The following is a 27,914-nucleotide window of genomic DNA, read 5'->3' as shown; positions in this document are numbered from 1 at the left end:
AAGTAAATGTGTGTGTGTGTGTGTGTGTGTCTACGAGTGTCCATTGGTTGATGGAGTTTAAATTAAATGTATGTGGATGTCTGTGTGTGTGTTTGTGTGTGCACATGTATGTGTATGTCAATGTGCATGATAGACAGTGTGAGTTGAATGGTGGAGCATCACGTGTGTGTGTGTGTGTGTGTGTGTGTGTCTGTTGCATGATAGGGGATAATATGCATGTCTGTCTGTGTGTCTATTGATTGATAGAAAATCACGTGGGTACGGATATGGTGGATGGAGGAAAGTGTGTGTGTGTGCTTGTATGTGTGTGTGCTTGTATGTGTGTGTGCATGCCCATTGCTTGATGGAGGAAAATATGTATGTGTGTATGTGTATATATCCATGTGTGTGTGTCCATTGCTTGATGGAGGAATGTGTATGCGTTCATTGCACGACAAAGAATTTTGTGTGTGTGTGTGTGCGAGTGAGTGTCCATTACTTATTGCTGGATTGTGTGTATGTGGCTTTGAATAGGCTTGTGTGGGAGTGTGTGTGTATGTGTGCTTGTGTGTATGTGTAAAAATCGATTGCTAATGTATGCTGGAGTAACAGTTAAAAAATGTGTCACAGTGTATGAGTGTGTGTATGCATGTATGTGTGTGTGTTCGAGTGTATAACTATGTGTGTGTATGTATATGTGTCTGTGTGTGTGTCTGTCTGTGTGAACAACTGTTACTTCCACTGACTATTGGAGGATCGTGTAATGTGTTTGTGTGTGTGTGTAGAATTTACGCCATTGTTAGTGGAGATCCTTGCTCTTTCTCTCTCTCTCTCTCTCTCTCTCTCTCTCTCTCTCTCCCTTTCACTTACCTGCTCTTTCTCTCTCTCTCGATAATTATATTTATTTTTTCATACAGGATGTATATATAAATGTATGAAGTGTAATTATTGAAGTCTTGTAATGCGTCTTGGAGGAATGAAGTGTATACATACATACATACATACATACATACATACATATACATACATACACATGTCTATGTATGTATGTTTCCATTCGCTTTTTAATCCAGAGTAAATTTTGACCGACCACCTGCTTGGTAGCAAGGTTGTAATGGAAAGCATCTCGTTTGGACCATCACCTTTTATAACCCCAGATATCATGATCATGTATGGATATATCATGTATGGATGTATCACTGTAGTAGGTGTGTATATGTGTGTGTGTTTTAGTGTCTCTACATGTGTCCCATTGCTCGGTGGAGTACAATAATGATAATCTATTGATATCCTGTATCTCTCACACCACTACTCTTTCATTTGCTTTCCCCCTCTCTCTTATTCCATCCCCCCTCCCTCACTTATTCTGTCAGATTAATCCTGCCACCCCACCACCACCACACCCACTGCCCTGTGGATAATGCCTTAATTTTATGTATCTGCTACTTCACTCCAGCATCGTATCATACATTGTACTACAAAAGCAAGGCACACGCACACACACAAACACTGTTACACATACAGATGCACACGCACGCGCACGCACACACACACACACGGACATACATTTGCATTTATAGAAAGTGGGTTCTATATATAGCAGTTGGGATGTCATACTTTGTAAATGAAGATAACGGCTTTTGGAGGTGAATAAATATATATATATATATATATATATATATATATATATATATATATATATATATATATATAGAGAGAGAGAGAGAGAGAGAGAGAGAGAGAGAGAGAGATACGTACATACATACGTGTGTGTGTGTATGTATGTATATATACCTAATACATACACGTACATATACATAAATGTATACATACATATATGTATGTATATATATAAATATATATACACATGTATATATATATATGTATGTATACTTAAAACAGAAACAGAAAGAGAGAAAGGGAGAAAAAGAAGCCAGATCAGCATTTTGGTAGTTTCACTTTCACTCTTCTACATGTATGTGTGCATGCGTTTGTCATATTGACACACTTTGACCAGTTTACTTTGAAGTTGGCAACCGATGGAGAGTTTGCTGACCTGGCCTGGGTTGTTGTTTGTTCACCTCTCTCTCTCTCCCCCTGCTCTCACTCAAAATGCATATGTATGTACATGTATAAGTATACATGCATGTGTGTGTATGCATGTATGTATGTATGTATGTATGTATACAGGTTTGGACAAAATAATGGAAACAAATAGTGAAATGGAAGTTTTTATCATTCAAGTCGGAATTGGCCCAGCTTTGCCGCCAAGCACGGCTCAAATACGTCGTGGTATTGACTAAGATTTTGAATGGCCGTTGGAGGAATTTTGAGCCGTTCATTAAGCTAAATCCTGCTTTAGCTCATCATTCCTTGACATTGGCAGAAAGGAAACAGCTCTTTACTTGCTGCTCCTAAATGTACCCTAAATTCTATAGAGATCTAGAGATTAGTGGGCGGGGGAGGGGGGCAATCCTGGAAGGTTGTTCTACCATCAGGGAATAATGTTTTGTCCCAGAGGATGGACATGGTCAGCCAAAATACTCAGATAATCCTTGGCATTGACTCTGCCATGTAGAACAACGAAACAACCAAGAGAATTCCATGATACGTCTGGCCAAATCATCACAGAGTCACTTCCATGTTTCATGGTGGGGGTCAAACAGTCAGGAATGCCTCCTTGTGTTTTCTTCTTCAGAGCTAAACCCACCCTGAAGTGGAGTTAAAAGGGTGAATGATGATTCTTCAAAGAAGATGACATTGTTCAGTTAAGCCATTGGCACTTCTGATAGTTGAGACACCATTTTTTACTTCTGCTTATCAATGTTGATGGGGGACAGGAGAGAGGTTTAGCATTTGCAGCTGTCCCATGGTGTCCACCTTTACAGCAAACGGTTTTGATTGACTCAGGGTTAGCAAGATGGGGCTTTAACTTTGCTGCCACATTTGCTAATGCTGTGGTTCAATGGTTTTCTTTCTTTTTTTTTAGAGACTGTATGTTTTGCTATTCTGTGGCCCCTCTTCTTTACTTTCCTTCCAGAATTATGCTTGCAAGAGCTGATATAACATTGCCTTTTGAATATCAATATGATTTTAGAGATTGTACTTGTCAAAACATGAGATGATTCAGCAGTTTTTAGTGGCTAAAGCTCCAACTATCTGCTCCTCAGCAATTTGTCTTCTTTGGAAATCAGATCAGTCACACATTTTAACTTAAATATCTGCAAATATAAAAAAGAAATGAAAAACAAAAGGCTATATCATGAAGTACAGGGCATATATAATGCATAGGAACGCATATATACAGTCTAGAACAGTTCTGAATTTGTCATTTTGCCAACAGGGGGAAAAAAAAGAAAAGATAGTTCCATAAAAAGCCGTGTTTCCATTATGTAGGTTTCCTTTGATGATCCTCTGAAGATGCTGCAGTGGAGAAGTGCGATGACGTTGTTGGGGGAAATCTGGTTAGTCTGTTGGACTTTCAGTTGGGGGCAGAGGCCTAGGAACAGCTTCTAGTAATGCCCGACCTTGCTGTCTATATTAGTTCAATATAAATTATACAGAGACAGAGATGCTGTCAGTTGAGCCTATCCGAAATATAGAGGCAAAGCGACAAAACTGCTCTGCAGCCTTCATCCAGTGTCTTGAGTATAACTGCCCTATAGAGTTATGTTGAAAAACAGCTGTAGCCACATGTAACCACATGAAGTACAGATCTGGCTATTGGTGGAGTCCTGTGTGAAGATTCCCTCCACCAACTTCTTTTGGTCAAAAAAGGACAGGCTGTTGCTATAGGGAGCGGAGTATTGTGGCATGGTAACTGGACATTCTCTCACTACCCTGTTGGTAGGGGAATGACAGCTAGGAAAGATCATTAGCCTTTTGGGAGTCAAATTATTCCTGGATCTTACCTGATGCCCCTAGTTGATTCTAACCCCTAGTGGAGACCTTTTCCTTGTGACTATAGAGCCATCTGTTGTTGTTAGGATTTCTTTTTCAAACAATGTAGTCCCCTCGTTTCCTCCCACACCGTGTTTGATCTCGCATTGTTCCCAAATGTCTTGGCCCCTTTTGGATTGATTATGGACTTCAGGATTGGGGTCAATTCTTTCGTGGGAGTTCATATTCATATAGGTAGCAGGTGACAGTGGCAGGCTCGGTCAGCAAAAGCTGGACAGAGGAATCGAGATTCGAAGTGTGTTTGTGGTCATAGGCATGGGGCTGAAGGAGGGACAGGACCCACAGACCTGACAGTGTGAGGTGGGAGGAACCTGTCGACAAAATGTAGAATATTTTGTTTTCCTTTCATATCTGCCTGTATGTGAATAGGTGTGTGTGTGTATGTGAATAGGTGTGTGTGAAAGAAAATGTGTTCTGTGCAGGTGTATATGAATATGTACGTGTGTACATATGTCTATGTGTCCGTGTGTGATTGTCTATGTGAGTGTTTTATGCGGCCAGGACCAGACTTGTGTATGTAGACATTTTAATATGTAAAGATAACTGCTTTTGTGTAGAAGAAGGCTTATGTACATACATGTGTGTGGTGAGTGTGTACTTCTCTGTCCACCTATCCCTCTGTCTGTCTGCCTAACTGTGTGTGTGTAAGAAATAACTGTCTATCTGCATAATATTACAAGATTCATGTCAGCATGGAAAACGGACGTTAAACGTTGATGATGATATATATATATATATATATATATTCATTTAAAATGCAGAGATGCCTATAATAGGACATCTACTCGCTAGAAATAGCAGCAAAAGACTACATACCACAAAAATTAGGGATAATTTTTGTGGTATGTAGTCTTTTGCTGCTATTTCTAGCGAGTAGATGTCCTATTATAGGCATCTCTGCATTTTAAATGAATAATACATAGTCTATTGACTGTTTTTTTACTCTCGCTAGACCACTGGTGGTAAATAAAATTTCTAAAATTTTTTTGCTACCCTATAATTTATTAATATATATATATATATATCAACGCTGAACCACTTGTATTGAGAAGTGGGTGTATATGTGTATAGTATCATAAGATCCAGTCACGTGTGTACATGTTTACATCTATACAGCCGTTGCTTGTATAATACGCAGATACATACAATTCCTCATATCACGTATATATATTTACTGTTCGCATGCATGAATATACATATATATATATATATATATATATATATATATATATATATATATATATGTGCACAGACACACACACACACATATATAAGTACATTCATTCATACATACATGCACACATATATATTTGTATGTATATATATTAAACTGGTTTTCTTGTATCGAACAGTGGGTGTATATATGAATAGTATTGCAAGATCCAATCTCGTGTATATACATTAATATGTAATTCGGTTTTGCGTATAATGCAAGCAGATACCACATACATTACATTTCCTGATACCGTATGTTTATATACATTGCTCAGGTGCGTTACATAAACATATCTTTATATATACTTATATACACGTATGTATATACATCAACTTGGATCCTTAACATTCATTAAGTGGGTGTGTATATGTTTCATGTATATATACACTTACATGTATATTGCTCTTACATATATATATGCACACGCATACACACATCAAACTGGATCTTTTGTATTGATTAATTGACTGTATATGTATGAGCTTACCAGAGCCAGTCTCATGTGTGTATAATGTATATATAGGCCCGTGTTGCGTATAAAATGTATACATACATCAAACTGGATCTCATTCAGCCAACGAGGCATATAACGGAAAGTTTTACATCGTCATGTATGTGTATGTATACATGTATGAGTGGAAATGTATATGTGTATCTGCCTATATAAACGATTGTATATGAGTTTATTCTTTTACAGGTTTCAGCTATTGGTGTGTGGCCATGCTGGGGTGCAGCCTTCGTGTAGGAGTATACATATATAACCAGATATATGTGTGTATAGTGTCCGTGTGTGTGTGTGTGTGTTTATAGGTCAGCTGTTGGGTTTGGCACCTCACATTTGCAGGACATTTAAAGAAAACTCCTTCTTTTACCTCTACAAGACAGTTTCTCGGAAAAGTCTGTAATTAAACAAGGCTGTGGGACCAAGCGGAACCTAAAACACATACGTCTTAAATTGTTACCTATTAGATCACGGGAGAATCGGTGATATGATAAAAGCACACACACACACACACACACACAGATTGACTGATTGATTGATTGATAAATATGTATGTGTGTATATATATATATATATATATATATATATATATAATGCATGCAGATATGCATATATACGTACACACAATTACATAGGATAACTAATGAAAGGAGCTTTTTGTGTGGTCAGCCTATCTGGTACAAATAGCAGTCAAATCTTGTTTTTGCCATAGCATAACAACTAATAAAAGGAAGGACATAAAGATTATATGGTGTTTGATCGATCGTCTGAATCAAAGATCGATACAGAAGGACTGCTTTGATCAAAGATCTGATTGATCAGAGCTGCTTGGGGCTAAAACAATAGCAACAACAACATGTACGTGTGAATGACTATATGTGTGTGTATATATATATATATATATATATATATATATATATATATGGCAGTGTCCCAGCATGGCCACAGCTCATGAGCTGAAACTAGATAAAATGAAAAATATATATATATTATATATATATATATATATATATATATATATATATATATATATATAGTGTGTGTGTGCGTGTGCGCAAGCTGCATGCATACACACAGATAGGTAGATGATAGACAGATAAACAGACAGATAGATAGATAAATGAAATAGATAGAGCGATAGATAGACTGATAGATAGAGAGATAGAGATAGATAGGTAAACAATCAGATAGACAGACAGACAGATGAAATAGAAAAATGAAACAGATAGACTGATAGATAGATAGATAGAGATAGACAGACTGATAGATAGAAAGCTAGACAGAGAGACAGATAGATAGATGTACACACTCACATAGATTCATGCTAATATGTGTGAAGGAGGGAGAAAGGGGAAAACATTATAAATTCTTTATGTAAACAGGTTCTGTGTATGTCCATGTGTGCGTAGGTGTGTCTGTGTGTGTGTGTGTGTGTGGAGGGCAGGCGGTAAGGAGGCAAGCGATCAATAAAAAGCGTCCTACAACCCTTGCGGCAGCTCCCTTTTGTAGTTTTGAGATTGTGTTGGCTGTCATGTTTATTGTCCAGCCTCCCACTGCTGGAACTAGGTTACTGGGTTACTTACATGAACCCCACCCACCCCACGACACACACACACTTGTTTGTACATTCTATAAAATATGTGAGCATGTATCTATCCATCTATAATTATCTATCTAATTATCTCTCTCTATCTATCTATCTATCTATCTATCTAAAGATATATAGTGGATTTGGCAAACGGAAACTGAAGGAAGCCCATTATACATATATATAAATGATGGAGTAAAAAGTAAATATATGTGTGTAGTTATATCTGTATACATTATATAAACCCATACATACACACACACATTCACAATCTACAATTATATACATGCATTCATGTATATGTGTGTATACATACGCATACATATATGTATGCAAATATATATATATACACACCCACACACACACATATATGTGTATGTATGTATATGTGATGTGTGTGTTAGGCAGAGCTGAGCAGCAAGTCTTCAGTAATGCATCCCCTATATAAGTGTTTCAGCCCTTAACTCCTTGCCCTGTAAACAGGCCGCATTCAGATTGTGACTGCTCACCCTCCTCTCCTACCACATTCTGTGCTATTGCCTGTATTGCAACTGTCTGCGGACTGTTCAAGGTACCCCCAGAGCTAGGCTGTCTCGGCTGGTGTAACCAGGTCAGTCTCAGATGCCCCTGGACTGCAGCATAAATTAGGACGTCTTCAGATTCCTTTCCGTTCTTTCTTCCACTCATTCACACTGAACTCTACTCACCTGCTTCTGTCGTTGTCATACTGGATCCACCGAGTTGGGTGTGGTCATGCTGTAGCACTATCATCAATTTTCCTGTAATCTTCATTGCTTGATTGGTTTCTAGTAAAATACTACCCCAGGTCTGCTACCCACATCGAAATATGAAGAAAATTCATTATTCATGAGTCCAAACATTTTCTGGGTCCTGCTGTGGCACCAGCAATGACTGAGTATAGCTTTGTCTCCCCCATTCACCGCATGTGTGCCATTTACTCTTACATTAGCTAAGAATTTATACTGCAGAATCCCTTAACATTTTTTGTTTGTGTTGGCATCCACTCCAAGATTTTATGGAGTGTAAGCGTTTTTTTTTTCCTCTCATAGTGTGACGGATATCTTTCAATGATCTTCCAGCGTTTCCTATTTTTGTTTCTTTGTTTCATGAAGCACCCAGTCTTAAGCCGAACCCTAACTCCCCCAGTAAAGTCGCTGCATAAAAGCAATTTTCTTTAACTAGGACGGCTGGGTTGCTTCTAATCCATTCTGAAAGCCATACACTATGAAAAGGCTCAATCAAGGAGCAGTAATCCAAACAACCGACCACTATTGTATGTTATATGACCAACTTTATTTTATTTTCCTTTCTAATAAATCTTATCAGAATCCTTTTTGCTTGTCGTCTGCATGCTGACGCCATCTTGGTAATATGTACATGAAATGGTGTGTCCTTACCAGTTATAAATTCCTTTGTCTCAGATTCTAATTCTGGGCTAACAATCTCTCCTGACATTTAATATTTAGATTGTAATGTGTTAGAGGACTGAGAGCAGAATAATTGAAACTTTCGCTTTTGAATTTCATGTTGTTTTATTAACTCATTTCAATATAGCATTGAATTCTTTCTCTACATTTTAGACACATTCCGAGTTGATGGTTGTTAGATGTGATCAGATTAGTCAGTGAGTGGAGCTGTTCTAATAACTACGGATATGTGTTAACATAGTTACAACAAAACAACTCCCCGAAGCATTCCACTCAGAAATAGTGACTTTTTCAAAACCACCCCTGGCTAAAACACCTTGACTTCTGTCCTTTAAAACAATCATACAGCCATTCTATTAGTTTTTCCAGCTATGTCGAGATCATATCGTTTGTGACATATTACTCCATGCTGTTTAGTTTTGTTGCCAGTTTTTGTGAAGTCACCATTTCATTGGTTGACGTGTTGTTGCCTCTGTAGCCAATCGTAATGCTGTTGAAGATATGTGTGGTAACTTCTACCCATCCAGTTGATTTTCCTCTAAGAATGTAATGCGTTTTTGTGGCAGGTATGTGAAGTCTGTGAGATAGGCACGGGAATATTTGCTGCTTCTCTTTTTCAATTCCTTATATATAAAGAATAAACCAACTTCAACCATTTTAAGACAACCACCAAATCCACTCACAAGACTTTGGTCACCCCGAGGCTATAGTAGAAGACACTTGCCCAAGGTGCCATGCAGTGGGACTGAACCCGAAATCATGTGGTTGATAAGCAAGCTACTTACACACAGCCACACCTGCGCCTATGTTACAATTTTTAAACCATCCAACTATTAACACATGTTTTTCATGAACCTAATTGCTTGGAATTTTTAATTAGCTGTGCTGCTGAAATTGGTAGACTCCTGTATTGCTTTACTCTGAACTACTTAATTAACACAATTTCCAGTTCTGAAAGTCTTGATTTTCTTTTTTTTTTCTTTTACAAATGTTTGCCGTCCATCAACACCTTTATTTGTCTCTGAATTGGTTCTAAATTGCCTTGATTTATCTTTTTGTGTCATATTGTCGTATATTATTCAAGAACTTATGTTATATTCATGCATCAAAGCATTTCCGTTTCACTTCTTTCAAAACGGCTACTGCATGGGTTACACGGATTCTTTTCACACCATTTATTAACATTGGAAGACGTTTCTAGTAATGGACAGACAATACAGAAGTAGATAAACGCTGATAAAGAAGCACTCAGCCATTGGCATTGTCATTTTATTTATTTATTTATTTATTTATGGCAACTTGTCTGTAAACAATGAAAGAGTGACGTCAGTGACTGGTGATGGTGGCTGGAAAAACAATTGGTCAAGCGTAAAAATAAAAATAAAAAAAAGTACCGGACAGTCGGGTTTGCTGGACAATTAGGTACTAGATTAATGGAAATTAACACACTCTCTCTCTCTCTCCTCTTCTCCTCTTTATCTCTCTCCCTCTCTGCTTTATTACACACACACACATACAAGATTTAGGTAAAAATCTTGAAGGATATTATGGAAAGCTCATCCATAGTTATTGGCTACCTAATGTCATCACACAGTGGAAATGCTCCTGCTACTGGATATACATCAGGGAATTCCATAGTATCTGTAGAGTTAATGAAAATAGATAAATGATAGAAAATGGAATGAGTGACCTTCTTTATTTAAAACCACTACAAATGTTTTGATACATTTTAACATCCTTGTGCATTGGTGAGATGTTGTATAACCACTATCATCCAATGAAGATGAATAGTGAACCTCATGTATGTATGTGTGTGTGTATATATATATATATATAGATATATATATATAGATATATGTATGCATGTGTATGTATATATATATGTATATATATATGTATATATATATATATATGTATGTGTATATATGTGTATATGTATGTGTTTATATATATATATATGTATGTGTATATATGTATGTATGTGTATATATACACACACAGACGTGCGTGTGCACACACATGCTAGATCAGTTGCTCATCTTTATCTGGTTGCCAGGTGTATATAAAATCCATGGTAAGGTGAAATCACTTAACTTACAGTTCATTATAAAATAATTATTTTGTCTATAATTATGAACCAGTGAATAAAAAAATTATTTAGAAATGCAGTAAGGAAGTAATATCTTCAGTATTAAATGCTCTCATTGTCATATCTACGTTTCGCATCTGTGCAACATTGTGTGTATATAAATAAAGGAACAAATATTAAAAAAATGAAATACAATGATCCCGAACTACTTTTCAGCATAAGGCATCATTTGGTTTGCGAAATATGTGGAAATACATTTTTATTTTGTTAAATCTAAGTTATAGCAAGTTTTTTATGGTCAATCATTTGTTGTGAAACGCTTTCGGAAAAAGAATCTTATTCGTAATGAAGCGTTCATTGAAAGCATACAAATCCAGACACTGCTAATATATAATGATGTCTATCAGCTGTCTTTGTTGTCTTGGTGACAGTTTAGCAAACTGAAAAGTACATCACTCTGTGGATGCTTCCAGTTGAGGAAGTGAATGACGAAATGCACAGATACGATCCCCGGCTTTCCATCTGGTTTCCATTTTGCAGGAATAAATTTCCATTTGCTTGCAACTGTCAAAGTAGTTTTGTTGGGAAATTGAGGAGTGGCATCAGAACAAGCATCAATGTTTATACATGCATAATATCTATCTATCTATCTATCTACCTGTCCATCCGTCTGTCTGTCTGTCCGTCCGTCCGTCTGTCTATCTATCTATCTATTTGTCTAGCTGTCTGTCCATCCGTCCATCTGCCTCTCTATCTATCTATCTATCTATCTATCTATTTGTCTGTCTGTCTATCTATCTATCTCTCTGTCTATCTATCTACCTACCTACATAGCTCTGTGTCTGTCTCTCACTCTTACAAACAAACAAACGAACATGCATACGAACACACACACACATGTTCAACAAAAGATATGCACATTGACGTGAAAACTGAAAAAGTGGTGCTTCAAGAAAGAAGTCCTTGAAATATTTGTTCTGCAGTGAGTTATACTCCCTGATGAAGTGAACCAGTGTTTGTTCTGTTATGTCCAATGTGTTACAGCTCAAAGCTCTTCAACGAGGCTTTGAGTGTGTCTTTGACGCGTTTTTTTTCTGTCCACCTTGCATGCAATGTAAAGACCTTTGTGATCAGCCCTGACATCTGGGGAAACACAAGCACAAAACCGTTCTGCCTGGCAAAGCTGCACCAACAGAATGACCACCTCCTACGAACAGAACAGGATTGCAGGAGCACAAAGAAAATGCAAACTACGTCAAGTTCAGAGCCAACTCTTTGGACCTTCGTTCTCACCAGACCACCAGTGTCTGACCTGTGGCAGAGCCTTCCGAGCAGGCATTGCACTGATTGACCACAGCCAGACTCACCGTGACTCGTCTTCTCCCATGTGAGGCCCATGGTCATCGTCAACACACATACAATATGCTGTCAACTAAAGACTGCTCCACCGCCATTATCATTAGTCGTACCAGTGGCGTCACCATTACTACCGTAACGCCTCCACGACTAACCCCAACATCACCACTGCTCTCGGTCCCACATGTGCCTCCCTGCTCCCTCTCTTTCCCGTCTCATCTCTACATTCATAATAATAGAGTAACGAAGTGGGTGTGAAAGGATAATACGCAGCCGGTTGCTTGGGAAAACTCTTTGTCACTTCAAACTTTGCTGCGAGAATGGAGACCACCACCTACAACAATTAATACCACCACCACCACCACCACCACCGAACGAAGGACATTTTGAAAACCAACTTAAGCAATATCTTAATTTGTCCTGTGTTTATACACACACACACACACACACATACATGTGTATATGTATGTATGAATGTTTGTATGTATGTATATGTATGCATACATGCATGAATGTATGTGTGTATATATGTATGCAAATATGTATGTGTGTTTGTACGTATGTATTTATGTGTCTGTGTATATATATATGTAGGTATGTATGTATGTGTGTATGTAGATCCATTCCTACACGTGTTTAGTGTTGTTGGTAATGAAAATCAATGGCCACCGTCGCTGTCATCTCAGTCAACCTCCTCCGTCAACAATGGATTCTTTGACGACTGCATTTCAGATAGCGACCCCAGCAGAGTACTCAGCCACATGGGTGATTGGAGAATCCCAACCCTTACCCTCTGCTGGGTTCTGTCCACTGAGTATCATCTGACGGCAACAAACTATAGAACTGACGATATTTGTCACCGACGTGTGTGTGTGTGATACCCCAATGGCCACATCATCAACCGGCATTACTGAGATCCAGGGGTGAGCTGAGAGTATTAAGGGCCCTCAGGCATAACTTTATTGGGTCCCCTTTGAATGTGTGTTTTAGTAGAGTTAACACATACAGGTTGCTCCCTTTTTACCCCTCGCCTAAATAAATGTTCGGACAACAATGAGATGACCATCACCTCCAAAAGTAGTGCAACTCTACACTTGCTCATCATCACAAATCTTTTGCTAGATCAATGCTGACCCAAGACTGGAGTCGCTCATCCTTTTGAAGGGCTCCCTTTTTTTTTTTTTTTTTTGCTCTCCTGGGTTTTTTTCTAGTAATTCCCTTCACCTCTGGCGGGTAGGTGATTGGGGCAGGGGGTGGGAAGTGCCAGTTTGGCTGCTGACCACCCCTCACCATCTGACTCAAATTGTACTGGATTGCGTTAACCACAGCAGCACTCAGAACACACACACATACACACACACATGCGTGCATAGGCACACACGTTCAGTTATACTATGCAGAAAGAGAGAGATACATATACATACTCTCATATACACACACATGACTGTAGCTAAGATCTGGTTCAGTTCCACCCCTCCACTCCCATAGAGTATCCACCCCATCACCACATCAACACTAGTCTTCTCTCTCTCTTTCTCTCTCTACAACCCTCGCCCTGTGTCACACCACATACAGTTCACTGTCACATCACAACAACCACCACACTTTGAATGGCACCAAATACCACCCTCCTTCCCCCCCGCCACATACAAGGGATTACCACTTCTATTACTACTACTACTACTACTACTACCACCACTACTACTACTACTACTACTACTACTACTACCACCACCAACACTACTGCAAGTGCCAATATATACCACCACAATCACTCCATACCACAAAGACAAGCACTGCTATAACCACCACCACCACCACCACCACCACCACCAATGGATGAACAATAGATTATGTGGTCCTTTGGTCTGCTAGAAATAACAATTAAACTTCCCTCAATCCATGCTTTACAGTCTTGTCATGTGGGGTTGTTTGTCCTCTACACAGTAATAAGACTGGTTGGTCATGGCAAGAATGTCTTGGATCAGAAGACTGCTCAATCAGATTAAGGAGAGGGCTACAAAACTGCAAACCACCACCACCACCACATCTATCAACCAATGCCACCACCCTCACCACCTCCACCATTATTTCTAGCATTACTCCGCCACCATCACAAGCTCTATACCATCACCACCACCACCACTTGTGCATGAATTACGCAATGCATCGCGTTAAGTGCATGTTTGGTTGGCACTGTGCTGCATCTCTCACATGACACAGCAGCCACAACTACTACTACTACTACTTCAATCACCAGTACTACCATTACTACTACTACTACTAACTAACAAGGAGGACCACTTTCTGGTTGGCCCATCAGCTAGAAAGAGCAGCCAAATCCCCCCTCATATCACACTCCCTAGCATATTTTAAAAGAATAAAAGACACTAGGCAGTGCAATCCTAGATACACTTCTAAATGATGGTTATGGTTGGACTACCTTTGATCATAGGTCTAGTGGATCAGGGTTGACCCAGGGCTCATCAAACTACTGTAGTTGAGAGAAGGAGAGAGAGAGAGAGAGAGAGAGAGAGAGAGAGATAACTTGTGCTTGACAGAGAGAGAGAGAGAGAAAGAGAAAATGAGAGATAGCAGTACTGTGTGTATGTGTATGCATGTGGGGGTGGGGAGAGAAAGAAAGAAAGGCAGAGAATAAAGGTCCTACAATAATAGTTTTTCTCCAGCTGGGACCCACAGTTTGTATGAACCCTTTTGTTCTCTAATAAACTGATGAGAGGCTGCTGAACTGGGATTTTTGTATGGGATCACACACACATCTATCTATCTATGCATTATCCGTCTGTCTGTTTGTCTATCTACCATTACATCTATCTATAGTTATCTATCTGTCTACCTATCTTCTATCTATAGTTTTCAATCTTATCTATCTCATCATCATCGTTTAATGTCCATTTTCCATGCTGGCATGGGTTGGACGGTTTGACAGATCTGGAGAGCCAGAAGGCTGCACCAGGCTCCAATCAGATTTGGCAATGTTTCTGCAACTGGATGCCCTTCCTAACGCCAACCACTCCGAGAGTGTAGTGGCTGATTTTTATATGCCTGGCATTGACTGCGTTCGGTTTGTGCTTTTAATGTGTCACCGGCACGGGAGCCAGTCAGGGTGCACTGGCATCAGTCACGTTCAGATGGTGCTTTTTACATGCCACCAGCATGGGAGCCAGTCAGGCAGCCCTGGCATCAATCACGTTTTATCTATATTATCCATCCATCCATCCATCCATATATATATATAAATTAAGAAATAGATTTAAACACAGATGTTATTCAAATCTTTATACTTCCGACATATGTTTCGAAGAAAACATTGGTATTATTCCCGAGGGAAGAAAATGATGTAAGACAACATAATCATCTCGTCAAGGAAAAAAGAGAAAGAAAACACATCAATAGGCCATTGTAATCTGCATTTAACTCCATTTCTTAATTTATCTATGCCATATCTAAACATTTCACTAAACCTTAGAACTTCTACCTTTATTAGTAGGTTGTAACATTCTTAGCACTTATGTGAATTTTTGCTACCCTGGTAACTATTTATTTTTTCCGTGTTATTTATACACATTGAAAAAATACGCATACATGTATATATATGTCTATTTATGTGCATATGTATTGTATGTGTGTATGGAGAAATAAACACAACTTGAAACCTGTTGCATAAATTTAGTAACATGTTGATACTAGTTTACTAATCTCTCTTAATCCACATAGAATGATCATATATCTTGACAGAACTATTGAAGGTTGTTGTTGCTATTTAATCCCTGGGTGTCCCCCAACCAGTTCAGCCAGGAAACAGCCCCTAGTTACACACACAGAGAACATAACCCTATGAAGGTCTCCATTTACATCAGTTCTAGCTCTGAAAGCCTTCAGTCCCAGCTGCTTTTAATGGTCACAAGTCAAAAAGGGGCCAGAAGGTTGAAACCAAAGAGATACACTAAAGGCTTACATCAGAGGGGACCCTCTTAAAGGTATCCATGGATGAGAGAGTGGTGTTAAAATGCTTCCACAGATCGATTGTTCCTACACACATTATTGTGGTTGGGCTGTTGCATTCATGATCAGAAGATCATGGTTTCGAGTCCCAAACTAGCAGTGGTGCATTGAGTTCTTGAGCAAGACACTTCATTTCACATCACTCCTGTCCACTCAGCTGTAGATGGGTCACCCCTGCGATGGACTTGTGTCACATCCAGGGGAGAATGTTTTGAGTTTTGGTCACTTATATGCCATGGGAACTTGGTAATCAGCCCCGTGTGTTCTAAGACATGAAGACAGAAATGCTCAGGGAATGATGACGATGATGATGATGAGAAGGAGGGGAGGGAGAGGGGGATGTCGGAGGAGAAGAATAATGATGATGAATTCAAGTCATAATACTTTAAGTCTATCCAAGGCTATGGTAGAAGACACTTGTCCAAAGTGCTGTGCACTGAGATTGAACTGGAAATTATAGGCTCGTTAAGTCAACATTTTAACCTCAGTCAGTGTAAATGGTTTAAATGAAAGGGTTATATTTGAGTGAAAACCATGTCAATGTAACCATAACCCCATTGTATGACTGCTCCTTATATCATTGATCACTAAGTGATCAATAATCTTGTTGCAATCGATTGGTTGGTAGCATGTTTTCAGTCATATAAACTGGCTCTTTACACACTGGGCCACTTCTGCTAACCTCTAAACACACATACATAGAAATGCACACACAGCAGACACAAAAATGTACACACACCAAAATACACCCCACACACACACATACATGTACTCAGCCTATCACACATATATATATTTATATATAGTCTTATGCTATATATTTGAAAATATTATCTACAATAATGTTATACACACACATGACATGTATATATATATATATATATATGAGTATGACAGTATGTCTGTAAATGTACTGAGGTCACCCTGGGGTACAGTCAGAAATATTCAAACTTTTATATAAATATTTGTAAGACATTCCTCTGAAATCTCTCAATCACTCCAATGTCGACATTAATAAACCCGACATCGTCACTGGGGACCAGAGGTAAATTATATATTAAGAGAGATTTTAGTGACTATCTAACCTGAAGGCAACAAAACAACTGCAGTATGCTATATGTGTGTGTTTGTAGGCCACAAGAGAATCCTAAGACCCAGTCTTCAATAAAGTGATAGTACTTTATTTAATCTGTATTTCCATCTACCTTCCATTATTTATTGAAACTATATTTCAATAATTCATGGAATCGAAGCCAAACATCCGACTTCCTTCCACTTCACATTCGACTACCTTCACTATAATTTTGCTAATAATGTTACTGAGAAAGGCATGAATGCCACACAATCCCACTTATCACACTTCCCATTTCCCACATGAGAATATAGTGATGGTTTCTCTCCTGCTAACACTTTGTTGTCCATGTTGTTATTTAACCCAAGGTCAGCGATCACATCAAATCCAGCCATGACTGTCCCACATAGTTTTCAGACATTGAGATTATCCACTATATCCTTTCTTTCATAAGTTAGCAGAATGTAATTTAAATGAGTTTTGGCTGCTATTTCTACCAGCCCGAGTGTCCACATGAAGGCCCTTTTTTGCTCTGATTATGTTGCTTTGCTGTTGTTGCTGTTTAACCCTAGGTCATTCCTGATCTCGCAAACCTATGATCAAGACATTCTAACTATTCTCCCGCCATCATATTTTACAGACATAGTGTATCTAGGACTACATTATCTAATCTGTTCTTTCCTTTTTTTGACAATATGTGATTTAAGGGGATTTAGCTTCTATTTCTAGCAAGCTCGGTGAACATGTAGAAGCTCGTTACCCTAATTAGACCTTGTTGCTGTTGTTTAGTACCCCCCCCCCACCAAGCTCATTAGTCTTGATCCAGCAGACTGATGATCACAGACATTCCAGTTGACTAACAAGTCACTCATTCATTCAGACATCGTCTATCTAGGACTACATTGTATAAAGTGTCCCATCTTGTTTAGCGTCAGGTTGTCAAACATTCCAATCATGACCACCCTGTCTTTTTACTTCAACATATTAAACTCATCACTCTCATTATCCTGGCTCTGATTAATGTGTCCCACTTAATGTTCAGCAACCAGCCCACCGCCACCACCACACCCACCTACCACCATCTTAGTCTGTGGTTATTTCGTCATCACACATTCCATCTCTTTTTCTCTCTCTCCCCCACATACAGATACACGGACAGACTTGAATCATTTCAAAAACTCTTAAAGGGCCCAGGGTGGTACTGACATAGCAATGGGAGGAGAGTAAGAGAGGAGAAACAGGGAGAGAAGGAAGGAGAGAGGGAGAAGGGGATTGAGTGAGGGAGGGAGATAGGGGAGAAAGAGAAATACAGAAGGAGAGAGGGAGAAGGGGATTGAGTGAGGGAGGGAGATAGGGGAGAAAGAGAAATACAGAAGGAGAGAGGGAGGAGGAGGAGGAAGTGAGAAAATGCCTCAGGCTTTAAAGTTATCAATATATTTTCAAACAAATCAATAACTATGATCCCAGTGTTTAAAATATCAATTATTGATTATTGTTAATTGATATAATCGATTTAACAGCCTCTACCAGCCTCACCTCCCCAATATATCTCCTTGTAGCTAACAACATGCAATTTTTGGTATTTAGTTACATCCCTCTATGTTTTGAGTTCAAATCACTGCAAAGGATGATAGATCCTTTGTAATTTTCACAATTCAAAATAATGTCACAGGAAAAATTTCCCAGGGATGTCTTTTGCAGGAAGAATATACAGTTAATTGGCAGCTGTCATAGTTAATGTTGTGAACTCTCTAAAACCCTTAATTTGTAAATGTTTTTTTTGTTTTTTTACTTATCATCAGGGATGGTAAAATTATATATCACTGAGAAAAACTAATAAGGCAGAAACATGTCCACAGTATTTACTAATGATCTTATACACTCCACAATACATATTTCAATCAAACTTTTGTCATTTCGGGTCTTGGAGTTGTCTCCTTGCCTTTCTGGACAACAAATATGATTAGTGCTAATGAGTTTTATATTAATTACAGGTATAATTTTAATTGAATAAAATTTTTCTGCGATTGTCTATATTCTATATGTTAGCCTCCTGGGAAGCTCCTACTCAATTAGAGGTGACTCGTTATGAAAAACAACAATAGTGACGAGTAACAACAACAACAACAAATCCGATTTTTAGCTTGAATATATTGTTTCTTACACACCAACAGAGCAGGGTGGTTATGGTTGGATTGGTGGTAAAATGTTGTTGGGCAGTTAAGTTCATTTACCTTTTACTTACTGCTTAACTACATACCATGGATTTGCTGGCTCCAGTGGTGGAGGGTTATGCAACAATAACCACAACATTGAGCGTTCTCTAAACTAAGTTCTAAATTGCTTGAAATTAGCTCCCCTTGTATTTGAGATTCACTCACAGGCACCACTAGGTTTTTGATTTCTTTCTCCAACAAAGAGGTAAATTAATGAAAATTTAATGAAGACATCATTCAGTACATCATCATCGACCTGATTTGAGTTATTTCCCTTGGCTCCTTCTTTATTATCGGAGATCAACTTTCTCAACAAATCTTTTTCCATTAGTAATATGAGTTTGTTGATGCTAAGGTAGACTTGGTAGCATGTCAGACAAAATACATTGTGGTCTTTCGTCTGTCTTTAGGTTCTGAGTTCAAATTCCACCGAGGTTGACTTTGCCTTTCATCCTTTCAGAGTTGATTAAATAAGGACCAGTTGAGCTCTGGGGATGATGGGATTAACATACCCCCTTCTCCCCTAATTTGAAAGCATTGTTGTTTAGTCCCAGCTCAGTTCTAATTAACCAGACCTGATGACTGAAACCGTTCCAGCCATGCCCTCCATGATATTTTGTATGCTTGGGATTACATTGTTTCATATGGCCTTCCTTATTTAAGGGATGCAGACATGGTTAAAAAGTGTGCTTCAAAAGTTCACTTCCCGATGACATGGTTCTGGGTTCAATCCCATTTTGTGGTACCCCTCATATAATCATTTCAGCTTGACCCAGTCGTCACAGAGACTATTTATACCCCCATATGGACCTTTAGTAGAGTCTGTTCCTTTGCAAGTGTCTAAAGCAGATTCCTCCCACCACGACCACCACCACTCCACTCACCAGTCTTGGAGGAGGAAGCTTGTCTTTCTCTTACTCCTACTCCCTCTCTTTTACTTTCTCTCTCTTCTCTTCCTCTCCTTCCCCCCCCCGCTTGTAAAATTTGAATTTCTGTTTTTTTAAATGTTAATGTGTGATTTGAGGAAGGGGATATTGCTATTATTTCTAGCAGCTGGACTGACTTGCATCATTGATTCAAAATCTCTCATATTGCTTCCCAACAGTGATTTCAAGACTTATATATGAGATGTCGTAGTCTCCAAATTTTATTTTTTGTAAATATTCACAATGACAGCAAAAACAACCCACCATGACTTCACATTACTACTTTATTCTCATATTGTGGATATCCATAATCAGTATCACGGCATTCCTGTTATACATACACACCCTACATGCACATGCATATACATGGTATTATGTTTACAATTCAGCCAAGGCCAGGCCCCCATGCAATGCACCCCCTACAAAGGTCAAGATCACATCACATAAGAACATTGCGACACAATTTCTTCAATGCAAATGGTCCTGAACTTTTCAATGTTGTCACGAAAGAAATTAAAGTAGAAAAGGACCTCACAACTTTCAAACAGCACCTGGACAAATTCCTCCAGGAAATACCGGATAAACCACATACACCTGGATACACCTCACCAACAACAATTCTCTGCTTGAGTGATCCATGGTATCCTGAAATAATTAACTAAAAGACTTTTCCAGGTGGTGCTATTGAGTTAGTGATTGCCTGGGACGATAATGGCTGAAACCAATCTAAGTTATCTATGTTTTATATATATATATATATATATATATATAGATCTTTATATAGCCATTTTGTATTTCTGTGTTATATTTGTTCATTTGGTTTTGATTAAATAACTGTGCAAGTAATTATGTAATATACATTACATATTACTATATGATTGTTCTTATCTATGAATATATATAAATATTGAACACATATTGCAGAGTATCAATATTTATTTATATATAGCTGGTGCCTTGCCCCATTGCTTCTCAGAGTTCATTCAGGTAAAATAGTTTTATAAAATACCACGGTGTTGTCAAATACTGGATATTTGAATTTTATTCATCATCTCAGGTCATGTGATATTAATGGCTCACTAAGGGAGATAACTCCTAATTTACATATGGCATGATTTCTTGATTTTTCAGGGAGACTATTCTAAATACATATTTCATAGATGTTAATTTTTACCTCGTTTCATATTGTAATTGTTTATTTAGGAGGAAAAATCATCCTGTTTATATTTCTAATGAATCTGACTGAGGAGTGTGTCTGAATTTTCCTTATATAGATATGTGGAAAATGTCTTTTCTTTTCGTTTTGAGATGTTAGCTGATAAGACTGTTTATTTATTACTCTCCCACCCATAAATTCTATCTATTGTTCTTGCTATTGTATGCCAGGGCTAGTTCGAAAAATCTCCCTTATATAGTAATCGCATTGGTTCTTGTATCGTTTAGTTTCTATTTATAATGAAAGAGTGATGTCAAGTTGAACTAATTTCTGGATCTAAATGAATGGATATGTTACATATGTCAAGTTTTGAAAGTGTTTTATGTCAATCCTCTATATGTACATTCCAGTAACACGCGTTTCTTTTTTTTATATATTAGATCTGTACAGCAATGCCTTTAATAGGTATTTTCTATTGAGAGGACAATGTAGGGTTTTTTTTTTCAGTTGCCTTCAGATTATTGTGGTTGTAGGGTGTTTCTGAGGTTTTGGTAATAGTGACAAATTTGGAGATTTATTTTATCAAAACACCTAAAGCTGAAATTTACACATGCCTTCTTAAATATCTTATGATACTAATGTGAAATCAGAAAGTGATGCAAACAAATAACAAAATTTGTTGCTATATTTATAAGCAATATTCTGCAACATGACAGGTAATATCAGATTATCTCCTTGTTTCTCTGCATACTGTGTTTTTTGTATAGTTTGTCCAATATACTGCGTTTGATAAATAAATGTACTCTATATAAGGATATGATACACAGAGATGGTTTTATTGAGTGTTTACATATTTGATGAGAATTTTGGAATTGGAGTCCTAATATTACCGATGGTGAAATATCTAATCGTGGGAGGGTGGTTAGAATCCTTATTAATGCATAATGATTCTTTGCTTGGTTTTCAGGTTCTTTTCTTTTGTTTTTATTGTAATGTAAACTCTTTGAATATGCTAGTTATATATATATATATATATATATATATATATATATATATATGCTATTGCCAAGAACATGATTCAGGTGTATCCAAAGACCGACACTTAATAGGATCTTGAAAGGTCATGTGAGCACTGACCTTTCATTTCAGAGTGTCAGAGCCCTTCAAAAGGGATCTTATTCTCCTGAGACTAATGCCATGCAAATTGAAGCATGCACACACAAAGAAACATATATAAACACAATATTCACATACATATATACACACAAACACAACATACCACCAAGCTAAAAGCATTCATACAATCACATACACACATACACAGACTGACAGGCACACACACATTTATCTATATTACAAATATACAAATATAGATATATATATATGCAGAAGTACATATATATGCATACACACACACGCACACATATGAATGTGTGTGTGTGCAGGTGAAGCTAAGTCAGTTTGGTGTGTGTGTAGCTGATGGTGAGTGGCGAGAAGAAGAAGATCATATGTAATAATAGAGCCTCACTAAGTGAGTGAGACACTGGAGTGAGGTCTCTAAATGACATAGAGGGAGGTTGAGTGTGAGAGAAGAGGGAAAAAGTGGAGAGAAGAGTGCAGGGGAAAATTGAGGGGAGGGAGAAGAGTTGTAGATATAAAAGAAAGGATATGTAGGGATAGTTAGAGGGTGCAGTGTGAGTAGAAGGATGAGTATAGAAAGAGAAGGAGAGAGAGAGAGGGGGAAGGAATGAATGTGTGTGTGAAAGGAATGAGTGACAGAAGAAAAGAATCTGAGAAAACAAAGGAAATCAATAAATAGCTGATGGTAGGGAGGGGGAGGGTAGACTAGAGAGAGTTAAAGGGGAGTGGTATTAGATAGGAGGGGGAAGGGAGGGAAAGATGGCAAGGTGCTAAGATTGAAAGGATGAGAGAGAGAAGGAGAGTGTGTATGTGAATGAATGAGTGAAAAATAAAGAATGTGGTTGTTGTTATTGTGTGCCAGTGTCTAGTATGTGTGTGTGTGTGTGTGTTATCTTCTCTGATCCATCGGACCATTCTGAATGTGGTAGGGGTGGCTGAGTGGGATACAATTGTCCGTCTATTTGTCTATCTCATATCTCTGTCTAATGACAGACCAGCCTAAGTACCCTGGGTATCCTGGCTATGTACTGTGACAGTCTGGGTGGTGATGAGGTGTTGGCTCTACTCTGAATAAATGACATCAACAGATCCAGTATGCCAAATAAGCATGTGTGTGTGTGTGTGTGTGTGTGTGTGCACAACCCTGCCACCGTTATATTGCATTCATGCAGTGTGTGTGTGAGTATGTTCATATGAGTGTGTCAGCAAGTGTAGTACTGCTACCATCACACTTGATGTTAGTGTGTAGCACTGCTAATACAATATATGTGTGTTAGACTATGTGTTTCTGTGTGTGTGTGTGTGTGTGTGTGTAATACAACTGCCTATAACACCACCAACATCGCAACCACTGCCACCACTACACTGATATTCACTAGTTTATTGTTCCAGTGTGCCTGTTGTGGACATGTTGATTGCTGTCCATCTGTGGTGGTGGTCATACTGGAGTTGTCGGCTGCTCTGTCTCTGTTTTTCTCTCTCTCTCTCTTTAGTTCCCCCTCGAAATGCTAGAATCAACAGGCAAATTATCCTCAAATACCTTAGAAGGAACAAGTCTGTAATTCTCTGTATATATGTATATATATATGCATATATGCATGTGTGTATATACATACATATGCCTATACATATGTGTAAGTGTGTGTGTGTGTGTCAGTTACTGCCACTACATTTTGACGGCATTTGTATGATAGTGCTACCGATATGGTATTGTATGTATGTGTGTGTGTATGTCTGTGAGTATGTTCATGAATGTATGTATGCATGTAGTAATCCTACTACTACACTGTCTGCGCTTCTCTTTCTTTCTCTCTCTTTCTATGCGTGATTGTATGTATATATACATATATATATATGAACACATACACAAATAAATATGCATATATATATATATCCATACATAGTAAGAAAGAAAGAGATACACACACACATGTGTAAGTATACATACATACATACATATATATATATATATATATATATATATATATGTTTGTGTGTGTATATATATACATATACATTGATATATGTGCACAAATGTGTTTGTGTGTGTATAAGTGCACACACACATAGATTGGTAGGGAGAGACTATACACTGATCGATATGCACATACATACACAGGAATACATTCATACATACATACATGCAAACATGCATAAATAGATACATACACACAATCACACATATATATATATATACACACACATGCATTGATCAATATAGTGGTGTGTATATATTTGTATGTAATCACAATGCAGCTTCCATTAAGATCTTAGTCAGTTGCTGTGTGTGTGTGTTTGTGTGTTCGATCCTGTTGAATGGCGTGCAGTCACATGATCAGCAGCAGATCATGTGCAGGTGACATCCCCTCATTTCCTGCTTCTCCTAATCTGCCCTTTCTATCAAACACACACGCATACACACTTTCTCACCCATAAACATTACACACATACACACACACACACTAAGAACACTCACAGACAATAGTTATAAACAGTACAAAACACAGGCTATATACATGATACTTACATACACACACAAACACACCATAGAAGACATTTCTTTTGTTAAATTATCTCCCTTCAGTTCTACTTTCACTTTCCCTATATATATCTTCCTCTCTTTTTCTCCTTCTCTCTACATCTATCTATTCATCTATCTAGGTAGCTAGTGGTCTATCTCTCTATCTGCCTTTGAATTTATCTGTCTACCTATCTCTCTATTTATCCCGCTATTTATTTATAAATCTATCTATCTGTCTATCTGTCTACCTATCTATCTATCTACACATACATATATACACACACATAGATATGTACACACATATATACATACACACATACCTACATACATAAATACATACACACATACATACATACATAAATACATACACACACTACACTCATTATGCCTATTATACATTCCATATATATATACACATAACACCCAATTTATACCCACTGTATCCGTTACACACTGTATGCAAAATACAATCAATACACTACTCTACATACATATTATATACATTCTCGTTATATTGTGTGCAAACTTTATACATAATAATTATTATAAAGTTGTATATACACACTCACATACACACAGACATATATACATGTGATATGCAAGAGTTTTGTCAAGTTCAAAATGTGACTTGGGTTTTGTTTTCTCCATTCCAACGATGGAGCTTTGCGTCTTTGTTAAGAAGAGTCCAACTCTTTCGTCAGAGGCAGATTTCAAATAATTAAAATAGAACAGAACACACGTATATAAATGCATGTATGTGTGTGTATGGTGTATATAGGAGTGTGTGAATGTGTATATACACATATATATGAAAATATATGTTATGATATTAAGATATAGCAGTATCCTTGTATTAAATGATGTGTGTATATACATAGTATGTATGCTTACAACTAGTGTATATTTGTATGTTGTGTGTGTGTATCTACGTTATGGTCTGTACATAGTACCTGTGTGTGTACTGTATCTAATACGCTGTGTTGTTGCTGTTGTTAGGCCCAAATTCATTTCCAATTCAACAGACCTGTTGCCAGAATTATCCGAACCATGCCCATCACCTTGAAATATATAACAGAATGTGTCCTTTTCTTGAAAGACAGTAAGGTTGCAGTTTGAAGGTGATTTGGTTTCTATTTCTAGCAATTTGTTCCACAAAGAGGTTTTCTTATTTGTTCCTGCTCTAGCTGATGTGTAAACGTGTATATACACATTATCTACATATGTGTAGCAGTGTATACATACGTGTGTGTATATATATATATATACATATATATATATGCATGTTTATCTGTAGGTATGTATGCATGTATATGCATATGTATGTATATTGTATATGTTTGTGTGTATGTATGTATATTGTATATATGTTTGTGTATATGCATATGTATGTATATTGTATGCGTGTTTTACACACAATTCCAGCCGGTCTCTACCAAAGCAATGAAGCTTTTTCGTTTAAGTGAAGACGTTCCAATGATTTCTGTGTGAATGGGCACATATGGGTGTGGGATGTGTGTGTGTGTGTGTATGAATATGTATACCATTGCATGCATGGATATACATACATGCACTCATAAAACAACAGAACACATAAACATGTATATGTGTTTTTATGTGGGTGTACTGTGGTATTCCCTTTAGTGAGCCTAAATGAACAAATCTAGTAAAGGCTTTCCAACCGTGGCCATCACATTTTCTCTATGTTTATGGCACCTTGGACCATGTTATCCCTTAAGTATTTTTCGAAGACTGTACAGTATGATTTGAGGGAGATTTCGCTGCTATTTTTAACAACTTGAACTGCCCTATAGTGGCTGCTTTGTTGGTTCGTGTATGTATAATGTATAATGGGGGTAGGGGCCATTGTGCCTTGGTTGTATAGGAATATACGTATATACATACATATATCTATCTATATATATATATATATAAAGATATATATGCATATATGTATATGCATATATATCTATATACATATATATATACATACATGTATATATATATATATATATATATATATATATATATATATATATATATGTGCATATATATATGTGTGTATATATATATATATATATATATATATGTCATCATCGTTTAACGTCCGTTTTCCATGCTAGCATGGGTTGGACGGTTCAACTGGGGTTTGGGAAGCCAGGAGGCCACTCCAGTCTGATCTGGGCAGTGTTTCTACTGCTGGATGCCCTTCCTAACGCCAACCACTCCAAGAGTGTAGTGGGCGCTTTTTACAAGCCACCGGCACAGGGGCCAGAGGAGGCTGGCAATGGCCACGATCGGTTGGTGCTTTTTACGTGCTACCGGCACGGAAATATATATGTGTATATATATATATATATATATATATATATATATATATATATATATATATATATATATGGAGATTTATAGAGATATACAATGAAATACACACAACACACACGCACTCACAGACACACATCTGCACATATTCATGCACACATGCGCATAAGCACACATAGACATATACACAAACATGCTCATACACACATACATACAGACACATTTATATTAAGTAAATGATTTAAACTTGCTCACACAGATGCACATATACACACACACACACACATCTACTGTAGAAACACTGATTGCACCTTCACCACCACCACCACCTTTCTCCTTCCCTCTTGCTCTATTTGACTCACCTCTCACTCCCCCTTCCATCACATGTTTACCACACACA

General features: G+C 37.7%; 1 protein-coding gene across 9 annotated transcripts in view; it reads left to right on the top strand.

Moving 5' to 3' along the window:
* Window positions 1-27,914, top strand: part of LOC106873243 (protocadherin-18) — a 113,341-nt gene that overhangs the window by 20,077 nt on the left and 65,350 nt on the right. The window lies entirely within an intron of this gene.

This window comes from Octopus bimaculoides, chromosome 14 (genome assembly GCF_046866305.1).
Source record: "Octopus bimaculoides isolate indiv1 chromosome 14, ASM4686630v1, whole genome shotgun sequence".
Taxonomy (NCBI): domain Eukaryota; kingdom Metazoa; phylum Mollusca; class Cephalopoda; order Octopoda; family Octopodidae; genus Octopus; species Octopus bimaculoides.
This window is presented reverse-complemented; position numbering and strand designations above follow the sequence as displayed.